This window comes from Pyrus communis, unplaced genomic scaffold, assembly GCF_041283825.1.
Source record: "Pyrus communis isolate YQ-2024b unplaced genomic scaffold, ASM4128382v1 ptg000079l, whole genome shotgun sequence".
Taxonomy (NCBI): domain Eukaryota; kingdom Viridiplantae; phylum Streptophyta; class Magnoliopsida; order Rosales; family Rosaceae; genus Pyrus; species Pyrus communis.
In genome coordinates, this window is record NW_028291029.1 from 17,518 (window position 1) to 26,885 (window position 9,368).

A 9,368-nucleotide genomic window follows, 5' to 3' on the forward strand; every position below is an offset into this window, starting at 1 on the left:
GGGGATGCAACACGAGGACTTCCCAGGAGGTCACCCATCCTAGTACTACTCTCGCCCAAACTCGCTTAACTTCGGAGTTCTGATGGGATCCGGTGCATGTGAGTTGGTATGATCGCATCCGTTAGTCTACGACTTGTAATTGTATTTAACCATTTCTTTGCCGTTTGCACGAAATTCAAAAATAATTAAATAAAATTAGTACGACTACTCTATTTCTTTTATCTCCCAAGATCGAGGCTCGTCGTATAAGATCGAGGCTCGGTTATATACGACGCGCTTCCCAAAAAACAAAAAACCAAAACAAAAAAAAAAAAAAAAAAAAAGATTGGGGGATGCAACACGAGGACTTCCCAGGAGGTCACCCATCCTAGTACTACTCTCGCCCAAACTCGCTTAACTTCGGAGTTCTGATGGGATCCGGTGCATGTGAGTTGGTATGATCGCATCCGTTAGTCTACGACTTGTAATTGTATTTAACCATTTCTTTGCCGTTTGCACGAAATTCAAAAATAATTGAATAAAATTAGTACGACTACTCTATTTCTTTTATCTCCCAAGATCGAGGCTCGTCGTATAAGATCGAGACTCGGTTATATACGACGCGCTTCCCAAAAAACAAAAAACCAAAAAAAAAAAAAAAAAGAAAAAAAGATTGGGGGATGCAACACGAGGACTTCCCAGGAGGTCACCCATCCTAGTACTACTCTCGCCCAAACTCGCTTAACTTCGGAGTTCTGATGGGTTCCGGTGCATGTGAGTTGGTATGATCGCATCCGTTAGTCTACGACTTGTAATTGTATTTAACCATTTCTTTGCCGTTTGCACGAAATTCAAAAATAATTAAATAAAATTAGTACGACTACTCTATTTCTTTTATCTCCCAAGATCGAGGCTCGTCGTATAAGATCGAGGCTCGGTTATATACGACGCGCTTCCCAAAAAACAAAAAACCAAAAAAAAAAAAAAAGAAAAAAAGATTGGGGAGGTTACCCATCCTAGTACTACTCTCGCCCAAACTCGCTTAACTTCGGAGTTCTGATGGGATCCGGTGCATGTGAGTTGGTATGATCGCATCCGTTAGTCTACGAATTGTAATTGTATTTAACCATTTCTTTGCCGTTTGCACGAAATTCAAAAATAATTAAATAAAATTAGTACGACTACTCTATTTCTTTTATCTCCCAAGATCGAGGCTCGTCGTATAAGGTCGAGGCTCGGTTATATACGACGCGCTTCCCAAAAAACAAAAAACCAAAAAAAAAAGAAAAAGAAAAAAAGATTGGGGGATGCAACACGAGGACTTCCCAGGAGGTCACCCATCCTAGTACTACTCTCGCCCAAACTCGCTTAACTTCGGAGTTCTGATGGGATCCGGTGCATGTGAGTTGGTATGATCGCATCCGTTTGTCTACGACTTGTAATTGTATTTAACCATTTCTTTGCCGTTTGCACGAAATTCAAAAATAATTAAATAAAATTAGTACGACTACTCTATTTCTTTCATCTCCCAAGATCGAGGCTCGTCGTATAAGATCGAGGCTCGGTTATATACGACGCGCTTCCCAAAAAACAAAAAACCAAAAAAAAAAAAAAAAGAAAAAAAGATTGGGGGATGCAACACGAGGACTTCCCAGGAGGTCACCCATCCTAATACTACTCTCGCCCAAACTCGCTTAACTTCGGAGTTCTGATGGGATCCGGTGCATGTGAGTTGGTATGATCGCATCCGGTAGTCTACGACTTGTAATTGTATTTAACCATTTCTTTGCCGTTTGCACGAAATTCAAAAATAATTAAATAAAATTAGTACGACTACTCTATTTCTTTCATCTCCCAAGATCGAGGCTCGGTTATATACGACGCGCTTCCCAAAAAACAAAAAACCAAAAAAAAAAAATAAGAAAAAAAGATTGGGGGATGCAACACGAGGACTTCCCAGGAGGTCATCCATCCTAGTACTACTCTCGCCCAAACTCGCTTAACTTCGGAGTTCTGATGGGATCCGGTGCATGTGAGTTGGAATGATCGCATCCGTTAGTCTACGACTTGTAATTGTATTTAACCATTTCTTTGCCGTTTGCACGAAATTCAAAAATAATTAAATAAAATTAGTACGACTACTCTATTTCTTTCATCTCCCAAGATCGAGGCTCGGTTATATACGACGCGCTTCCCAAAAAACAAAAAACCAAAAAAAAAAAAAAAAGAAAAAAAGATTGGGGGATGCAACACGAGGACTTCCCAGGAGGTCACCCATCCTAGTACTACTCTCGCCCAAACTTGCTTAACTTCGGAGTTCTGATGGGATCCGGTGCATGTGAGTTGGTATGATCGCATCCGTTAGTCTACGACTTGTAATTGTATTTAACCATTTCTTTGCCGTTTGCACGAAATTCAAAAATAATTAAATAAAATTAGTACGACTACTCTATTTCTTTCATCTCCCAAGATCGAGGCTCGTCGTATAAGATCGAGGCTCGGTTATATACGACGCGCTTCCCAAAAAACAAAAAACCAAAAAAAAAAAAAAAAGAAAAAAAGATTGGGGGATGCAACACGAGGACTTCCCAGGAGGTCACCCATCCTAGTACTACTCTCGCCCAAACTCGCTTAACTTCGGAGTTCTGATGGGATCCGGTGCATGTGAGTTGGTATGATCGCATCCGTTAGTCTACGACTTGTAATTGTATTTAACCATTTCTTTGCCGTTTGCACGAAATTCAAAAATAATTAAATAAAATTAGTACGACTACTTTATTTCTTTTATCTCCCAAGATCGAGGCTCGTCGTATAAGATCGAGGCTCGGTTATATACGACGCGCTTCCCAAAAAACAAAAAACCAAAAAAAAAAAAAAAAGAAAAAAAGATTGGGGGATGCAACACGAGGACTTCCCAGGAGGTCACCCATCCTAGTACTACTCTCGCCCAAACTCGCTTAACTTCGGAGTTCTGATGGGATCCGGTGCATGTGAGTTGGTATGATCGCATCCGTTAGTCTACGACTTGTAATTGTATTTAACCATTTCTTTGCCGTTTGCACGAAATTCAAAAATAATTAAATAAAATTAGTACGACTACTCTATTTCTTTTATCTCCCAAGATCGAGGCTCGTCGTATAAGATCGAGGCTCGGTTATATACGACGCGCTTCCCAAAAAACAAAAAACCAAAACAAAAAAAAAAAAAAAAAAAAGATTGGGGGATGCAACACGAGGACTTCCCAGGAGGTCACCCATCCTAGTACTACTCTCGCCCAAACTCGCTTAACTTCGGAGTTCTGATGGGATCCGGTGCATGTGAGTTGGTATGATCGCATCCGTTAGTCTACGACTTGTAATTGTATTTAACCATTTCTTTGCCGTTTGCACGAAATTCAAAAATAATTAAATAAAATTAGTACGACTACTCTATTTCTTTTATCTCCCAAGATCGAGGCTCGTCGTATAAGATCGAGGCTCGGTTATATACGACGCGCTTCCCAAAAAACAAAAAACCAAAACAAAAAAAAAAAAGAAAAAAAGATTGGGGGATGCAACACGAGGACTTCCCAGGAGGTCACCCATCCTAGTACTACTCTCGCCCAAACTCGCTTAACTTCGGAGTTCTGATGGGATCCGGTGCATGTGAGTTGGTATGATCGCATCCGTTAGTCTACGACTTGTAATTGTATTTAACCATTTCTTTGCCGTTTGCACGAAATTCAAAAATAATTAAATAAAATTAGTACGACTACTCTATTTCTTTCATCTCCCAAGATCGAGGCTCGTCGTATAAGATCGAGGCTCGGTTATATACGACGCGCTTCCCAAAAAACAAAAAACCAAAAAAAAAAAAAAAAGAAAAAAAGATTGGGGGATGCAACACGAGGACTTCCCAGGAGGTCACCCATCCTAGTACTACTCTCGCCCAAACTCGCTTAACTTCGGAGTTCTGATGGGATCCGGTGCATGTGAGTTGGTATGATCGCATCCGTTAGTGTACGACTTGTAATTGTATTTAACCATTTCTTTGCCGTTTGCACGAAATTCAAAAATAATTAAATAAAATTAGTACGACTACTCTATTTCTTTCATCTCCCAAGATCGAGGCTCGTCGTATAAGATCGAGGCTCGGTTATATACGACGCGCTTCCCAAAAAACAAAAAACCAAAAAAAAAAAAAAAAGAAAAAAAGATTGGGGGATGCAACACGAGGACTTCCCAGGAGGTCACCCATCCTAGTACTACTCTCGCCCAAACTCGCTTAACTTCGGAGTTCTGATGGGATCCGGTGCATTTGAGTTGGTACGATCGCATCCGTTAGTCTACGACTTGTAATTGTATTTAACCATTTCTTTGCCGTTTGCACGAAATTCAAAAATAATTAAATAAAATTAGTACGACTACTCTATTTCTTTTATCTCCCAAGATCGAGGCTCGTCGTATAAGATCGAGGCTCGGTTATATACGACGCGCTTCCCAAAAAACAAAAAACCAAAAAAAAAAAAAAAAGAAAAAAAGATTGGGGGATGCAACACGAGGACTTCCCAGGAGGTCACCCATCCTAGTACTACTCTCGCCCAAACTCGCTTAACTTCGGAGTTCTGATGGGATCCGGTGCATGTGAGTTGGTATGATCGCATCCGTTAGTCTACGACTTGTAATTGTATTTAACCATTTCTTTGCCGTTTGCACGAAATTCAAAAATAATTAAATAAAATTAGTACGACTACTCTATTTCTTTTATCTCCCAAGATCGAGGCTCGTCGTATAAGATCGAGGCTCGGTTATATACGACGCGCTTCCCAAAAAACAAAAAACCAAAAAAAAAAAAAAAAGAAAAAAAGATTGGGGGATGCAACACGAGGACTTCCCAGGAGGTCACCCATCCTAGTACTACTCTCGCCCAAACTCGCTTAACTTCGGAGTTCTGATGGGATCCGGTGCATGTGAGTTGGTATGATCGCATCCGTTAGTCTACGACTTGTAATTGTATTTAACCATTTCTTTGCCGTTTGCACGAAATTCAAAAATAATTAAATAAAATTAGTACGACTACTCTATTTCTTTCATCTCCCAAGATCGAGGCTCGTCGTATAAGATCGAGGCTCGGTTATATACGACGCGCTTCCCAAAAAACAAAAAACCAAAAAAAAAAAAAAAAGAAAAAAAGATTGGGGGATGCAACACGAGGACTTCCCAGGAGGTCACCCATCCTAGTACTACTCTCGCCCAAACTCGCTTAACTTCGGAGTTCTGATGGGATCCGGTGCATGTGAGTTGGTATGATCGCATCCGTTAGTCTACGACTTGTAATTGTATTTAACCATTTCTTTGCCGTTTGCACGAAATTCAAAAATAATTAAATAAAATTAGTACGACTACTCTATTTCTTTCATCTCCCAAGATCGATGCTCGTCGTATAAGATCGAGGCTCGGTTATATACGACACGCTTCCCAAAAAACAAAAAACCAAAAAAAAAAAAAAAAGAAAAAAAGATTGGGGGATGCAACACGAGGACTTCCCAGGAGGTCACCCATCCTAGTACTACTCTCGCCGAAACTCGCTTAACTTCGGAGTTCTGATGGGATCCGGTGCATGTGAGTTGGTATGATCGCATCCGTTAGTCTACGACTTGTAATTGTATTTAACCATTTCTTTGCCGTTTGCACGAAATTCAAAAATAATTAAATAAAATTAGTACGACTACTCTATTTCTTTTATCTCCCAAGATCGAGGCTCGTCGTATAAGATCGAGGCTCGGTTATATACGACGCGCTTCCCAAAAAACAAAAAACCAAAACAAAAAAAAAAAAAAAAAAAAGATTGGGGGATGCAACACGAGGACTTCCCATGAGGTCACCCATCCTAGTACTACTCTCGCCCAAACTCGCTTAACTTCGGAGTTCTGATGGGATCCGGTGCATGTGAGTTGGTATGATCGCATCCGTTAGTCTACGACTTGTAATTGTATTTAACCATTTCTTTGCCGTTTGCACGAAATTCAAAAATAATTAAATAAAATTAGTACGACTACTCTATTTCTTTTATCTCCCAAGATCGAGGCTCGTCGTATAAGATCGCGGCTCGGTTATATACGACGCGCTTCCCAAAAAACAAAAAACCAAAACAAAAAAAAAAAAAAAAAAAAAGATTGGGGGATGCAACACGAGGACTTCCCAGGAGGTCACCCATCCTAGTACTACTCTCGCCCAAACTCGCTTAACTTCGGAGTTCTGATGGGATCCGGTGCATGTGAGTTGGTATGATCGCATCCGTTAGTCTACGACTTGTAATTGTATTTAACCATTTCTTTGCCGTTTGCACGAAATTCAAAAATAATTAAATAAAATTAGTACGACTACTCTATTTCTTTTATCTCCCAAGATCGAGGCTCGTCGTATAAGATCGAGGCTCGTCGTATAAGATCGAGGCTCGTCGTATAAGATCGAGGCTCGGTTATATACGACGCGCTTCCCAAAAAACAAAAAACCAAAACAAAAAAAAAAAAAAAAAAAAGATTGGGGGATGCAACACGAGGACTTCCCAGGAGGTCACCCATCCTAGTACTACTCTCGCCCAAACTCGCTTAACTTCGGAGTTCTGATGGGATCCGGTGCATGTGAGTTGGTATGATCGCATCCGTTAGTCTACGACTTGTAATTGTATTTAACCATTTCTTTGCCGTTTGCACGAAATTCAAAAATAATTAAATAAAATTAGTACGACTACTCTATTTCTTTTATCTCCCAAGATCGAGGCTCGTCGTATAAGATCGAGGCTCGGTTATATACGACGCGCTTCCCAAAAAACAAAAAACCAAAACAAAAAAAAAAAAAAAAAAAAGATTGGGGGATGCAACACGAGGACTTCCCAGGAGGTCACCCATCCTAGTACTACTCTCGCCCAAACTCGCTTAACTTTGGAGTTCTGATGGGATCCGGTGCATGTGAGTTGGTATGATCGCATCCGTTAGTCTACGACTTGTAATTGTATTTAACCATTTCTTTGCCGTTTGCACGAAATTCAAAAATAATTAAATAAAATTAGTACGACTACTCTATTTCTTTTATCTCCCAAGATCGAGGCTCGTCGTATAAGATCGAGGCTCGGTTATATACGACGCGCTTCCCAAAAAACAAAAAACCAAAACAAAAAAAAAAAAAAAAAAAAGATTGGGGGATGCAACACGAGGACTTCCCAGGAGGTCACCCATCCTAGTACTACTCTCGCCCAAACTCGCTTAACTTCGGAGTTCTGATGGGATCCGGTGCATGTGAGTTGGTATGATCGCATCCGTTAGTCTACGACTTGTAATTGTATTTAACCATTTCTTTGCCGTTTGCACGAAATTCAAAAATAATTAAATAAAATTAGTACGACTACTCTATTTCTTTTATCTCCCAAGATCGAGGCTCGTCGTATAAGATCGAGGCTCGTCGTATAAGATCGAGGCTCGGTTATATACGACGCGCTTCCCAAAAAACAAAAAACCAAAACAAAAAAAAAAAAAAAAAAAAGATTGGGGGATGCAACACGAGGACTTCCCAGGAGGTCACCCATCCTAGTACTACTCTCGCCCAAACTCGCTTAACTTCGGAGTTCTGATGGGATCCGGTGCACGTGAGTTGGTATGATCGCATCCGTTAGTCTACGACTTGTAATTGTATTTAACCATTTCTTTGCCGTTTGCACGAAATTCAAAAATAATTAAATAAAATTAGTACGACTACTCTATTTCTTTTATCTCCCAAGATCGAGGCTCGTCGTATAAGATCGAGGCTCGGTTATATACGACGCGCTTCCCAAAAAACAAAAAACCAAAACAAAAAAAAAAAAAAAAAAAAGATTGGGGGATGCAACACGAGGACTTCCCAGGAGGTCACCCATCCTAGTACTACTCTCGCCCAAACTCGCTTAACTTCGGAGTTCTGATGGGATCCGGTGCATGTGAGTTGGTATGATCGCATCCGTTAGTCTACGACTTGTAATTGTATTTAACCATTTCTTTGCCGTTTGCACGAAATTCAAAAATAATTAAATAAAATTAGTACGACTACTCTATTTCTTTTATCTCCCAAGATCGAGGCTCGTCGTATAAGATCGAGGCTCGGTTATATACGACGCGCTTCCCAAAAAACAAAAAACCAAAACAAAAAAAAAAAAAAAAAAAAGATTGGGGGATGCAACACGAGGACTTCCCAGGAGGTCACCCATCCTAGTACTACTCTCGCCCAAACTCGCTTAACTTCGGAGTTCTGATGGGATCCGGTGCACGTGAGTTGGTATGATCGCATCCGTTAGTCTACGACTTGTAATTGTATTTAACCATTTCTTTGCCGTTTGCACGAAATTCAAAAATAATTAAATAAAATTAGTACGACTACTCTATTTCTTTTATCTCCCAAGATCGAGGCTCGTCGTATAAGATCGAGGCTCGGTTATATACGACGCGCTTCCCAAAAAACAAAAAACCAAAACAAAAAAAAAAAAAAAAAAAAGATTGGGGGATGCAACACGAGGACTTCCCAGGAGGTCACCCATCCTAGTACTACTCTCGCCCAAACTCGCTTAACTTCGGAGTTCTGATGGGATCCGGTGCATGTGAGTTGGTATGATCGCATCCATTAGTCTACGACTTGTAATTGTATTTAACCATTTCTTTGCCGTTTGCACGAAATTCAAAAATAATTAAATAAAATTAGTACGACTACTCTATTTCTTTTATCTCCCAAGATCGAGGCTCGTCGTATAAGATCGAGGCTCGGTTATATACGACGCGCTTCCCAAAAACCAAAAAACCAAAACAAAAAAAAAAAAAAAAAAAAGATTGGGGGATGCAACACGAGGACTTCCCAGGAGGTCACCCATCCTAGTACTACTCTCGCCCAAACTCGCTTAACTTCGGAGTTCTGATGGGATCCGGTGCACGTGAGTTGGTATGATCGCATCCGTTAGTCTACGACTTGTAATTGTATTTAACCATTTCTTTGCCGTTTGCACGAAATTCAAAAATAATTAAATAAAATTAGTACGACTACTCTATTTCTTTTATCTCCCAAGATCGAGGCTCGTCGTATAAGATCGAGGCTCGGTTATATACGACGCGCTTCCCAAAAAACAAAAAACCAAAACAAAAAAAAAAAAAAAAAAAAGATTGGGGGATGCAACACGAGGACTTCCCAGGAGGTCACCCATCCTAGTACTACTCTCGCCCAAACTCGCTTAACTTCGGAGTTCTGATGGGATCCGGTGCATGTGAGTTGGTATGATCGCATCCGTTAGTCTACGACTTGTAATTGTATTTAACCATTTCTTTGCCGTTTGCACGAAATTCAAAAATAATTAAATAAAATTAGTACGACTACTCTATTTCTTTTATCTCCCAA

At 40.2% G+C, this 9,368-nt stretch overlaps 28 non-coding genes across 28 annotated transcripts; all 28 read right to left on the reverse strand.

The window, feature by feature from the left end:
- Position 1: 1 nt before the first annotated feature.
- Positions 2–120, reverse strand: LOC148688124 (5S ribosomal RNA). The gene has a single exon (XR_015959738.1). It is a non-coding gene; the product is annotated as a 5S ribosomal RNA (ribosomal RNA).
- Positions 121–329: 209 nt separating this feature from the next.
- Positions 330–448, reverse strand: LOC148688125 (5S ribosomal RNA). Its single transcript, XR_015959739.1, has one exon. It is a non-coding gene; the product is annotated as a 5S ribosomal RNA (ribosomal RNA).
- Positions 449–656: 208 nt separating this feature from the next.
- On the reverse strand, positions 657–775 carry LOC148688126 (5S ribosomal RNA). The gene has a single exon (XR_015959868.1). It is a non-coding gene; the product is annotated as a 5S ribosomal RNA (ribosomal RNA).
- A 508-nt stretch (positions 776–1,283) lies between these two features.
- On the reverse strand, positions 1,284–1,402 carry LOC148688127 (5S ribosomal RNA). The gene has a single exon (XR_015959740.1). It is a non-coding gene; the product is annotated as a 5S ribosomal RNA (ribosomal RNA).
- A 207-nt stretch (positions 1,403–1,609) lies between these two features.
- Positions 1,610–1,728, reverse strand: LOC148688128 (5S ribosomal RNA). Its single transcript, XR_015959866.1, has one exon. It is a non-coding gene; the product is annotated as a 5S ribosomal RNA (ribosomal RNA).
- Positions 1,729–1,914: 186 nt separating this feature from the next.
- Positions 1,915–2,033, reverse strand: LOC148688129 (5S ribosomal RNA). The gene has a single exon (XR_015959871.1). It is a non-coding gene; the product is annotated as a 5S ribosomal RNA (ribosomal RNA).
- Positions 2,034–2,220: 187 nt separating this feature from the next.
- LOC148688130 (5S ribosomal RNA) lies at positions 2,221–2,339 on the reverse strand. The gene has a single exon (XR_015959869.1). It is a non-coding gene; the product is annotated as a 5S ribosomal RNA (ribosomal RNA).
- Positions 2,340–2,546: 207 nt separating this feature from the next.
- LOC148688131 (5S ribosomal RNA) lies at positions 2,547–2,665 on the reverse strand. The gene has a single exon (XR_015959741.1). It is a non-coding gene; the product is annotated as a 5S ribosomal RNA (ribosomal RNA).
- A 207-nt stretch (positions 2,666–2,872) lies between these two features.
- Positions 2,873–2,991, reverse strand: LOC148688132 (5S ribosomal RNA). Its single transcript, XR_015959743.1, has one exon. It is a non-coding gene; the product is annotated as a 5S ribosomal RNA (ribosomal RNA).
- Positions 2,992–3,199: 208 nt separating this feature from the next.
- On the reverse strand, positions 3,200–3,318 carry LOC148688133 (5S ribosomal RNA). Its single transcript, XR_015959744.1, has one exon. It is a non-coding gene; the product is annotated as a 5S ribosomal RNA (ribosomal RNA).
- A 208-nt stretch (positions 3,319–3,526) lies between these two features.
- On the reverse strand, positions 3,527–3,645 carry LOC148688134 (5S ribosomal RNA). The gene has a single exon (XR_015959745.1). It is a non-coding gene; the product is annotated as a 5S ribosomal RNA (ribosomal RNA).
- A 207-nt stretch (positions 3,646–3,852) lies between these two features.
- Positions 3,853–3,971, reverse strand: LOC148688135 (5S ribosomal RNA). The gene has a single exon (XR_015959746.1). It is a non-coding gene; the product is annotated as a 5S ribosomal RNA (ribosomal RNA).
- A 207-nt stretch (positions 3,972–4,178) lies between these two features.
- LOC148688136 (5S ribosomal RNA) lies at positions 4,179–4,297 on the reverse strand. The gene has a single exon (XR_015959859.1). It is a non-coding gene; the product is annotated as a 5S ribosomal RNA (ribosomal RNA).
- Positions 4,298–4,504: 207 nt separating this feature from the next.
- Positions 4,505–4,623, reverse strand: LOC148688137 (5S ribosomal RNA). The gene has a single exon (XR_015959747.1). It is a non-coding gene; the product is annotated as a 5S ribosomal RNA (ribosomal RNA).
- A 207-nt stretch (positions 4,624–4,830) lies between these two features.
- On the reverse strand, positions 4,831–4,949 carry LOC148688138 (5S ribosomal RNA). Its single transcript, XR_015959748.1, has one exon. It is a non-coding gene; the product is annotated as a 5S ribosomal RNA (ribosomal RNA).
- Positions 4,950–5,156: 207 nt separating this feature from the next.
- LOC148688139 (5S ribosomal RNA) lies at positions 5,157–5,275 on the reverse strand. Its single transcript, XR_015959749.1, has one exon. It is a non-coding gene; the product is annotated as a 5S ribosomal RNA (ribosomal RNA).
- Positions 5,276–5,482: 207 nt separating this feature from the next.
- On the reverse strand, positions 5,483–5,601 carry LOC148688140 (5S ribosomal RNA). Its single transcript, XR_015959872.1, has one exon. It is a non-coding gene; the product is annotated as a 5S ribosomal RNA (ribosomal RNA).
- A 208-nt stretch (positions 5,602–5,809) lies between these two features.
- On the reverse strand, positions 5,810–5,928 carry LOC148688141 (5S ribosomal RNA). The gene has a single exon (XR_015959858.1). It is a non-coding gene; the product is annotated as a 5S ribosomal RNA (ribosomal RNA).
- Positions 5,929–6,137: 209 nt separating this feature from the next.
- On the reverse strand, positions 6,138–6,256 carry LOC148688142 (5S ribosomal RNA). Its single transcript, XR_015959750.1, has one exon. It is a non-coding gene; the product is annotated as a 5S ribosomal RNA (ribosomal RNA).
- Positions 6,257–6,504: 248 nt separating this feature from the next.
- On the reverse strand, positions 6,505–6,623 carry LOC148688143 (5S ribosomal RNA). The gene has a single exon (XR_015959751.1). It is a non-coding gene; the product is annotated as a 5S ribosomal RNA (ribosomal RNA).
- Positions 6,624–6,831: 208 nt separating this feature from the next.
- On the reverse strand, positions 6,832–6,950 carry LOC148688144 (5S ribosomal RNA). The gene has a single exon (XR_015959870.1). It is a non-coding gene; the product is annotated as a 5S ribosomal RNA (ribosomal RNA).
- Positions 6,951–7,158: 208 nt separating this feature from the next.
- LOC148688145 (5S ribosomal RNA) lies at positions 7,159–7,277 on the reverse strand. Its single transcript, XR_015959752.1, has one exon. It is a non-coding gene; the product is annotated as a 5S ribosomal RNA (ribosomal RNA).
- A 228-nt stretch (positions 7,278–7,505) lies between these two features.
- On the reverse strand, positions 7,506–7,624 carry LOC148688146 (5S ribosomal RNA). Its single transcript, XR_015959860.1, has one exon. It is a non-coding gene; the product is annotated as a 5S ribosomal RNA (ribosomal RNA).
- Positions 7,625–7,832: 208 nt separating this feature from the next.
- Positions 7,833–7,951, reverse strand: LOC148688147 (5S ribosomal RNA). The gene has a single exon (XR_015959754.1). It is a non-coding gene; the product is annotated as a 5S ribosomal RNA (ribosomal RNA).
- Positions 7,952–8,159: 208 nt separating this feature from the next.
- Positions 8,160–8,278, reverse strand: LOC148688148 (5S ribosomal RNA). Its single transcript, XR_015959861.1, has one exon. It is a non-coding gene; the product is annotated as a 5S ribosomal RNA (ribosomal RNA).
- A 208-nt stretch (positions 8,279–8,486) lies between these two features.
- LOC148688149 (5S ribosomal RNA) lies at positions 8,487–8,605 on the reverse strand. The gene has a single exon (XR_015959755.1). It is a non-coding gene; the product is annotated as a 5S ribosomal RNA (ribosomal RNA).
- Positions 8,606–8,813: 208 nt separating this feature from the next.
- Positions 8,814–8,932, reverse strand: LOC148688150 (5S ribosomal RNA). Its single transcript, XR_015959862.1, has one exon. It is a non-coding gene; the product is annotated as a 5S ribosomal RNA (ribosomal RNA).
- Positions 8,933–9,140: 208 nt separating this feature from the next.
- Positions 9,141–9,259, reverse strand: LOC148688151 (5S ribosomal RNA). The gene has a single exon (XR_015959756.1). It is a non-coding gene; the product is annotated as a 5S ribosomal RNA (ribosomal RNA).
- Between the last annotated feature and the right edge of the window lie 109 nt (positions 9,260–9,368).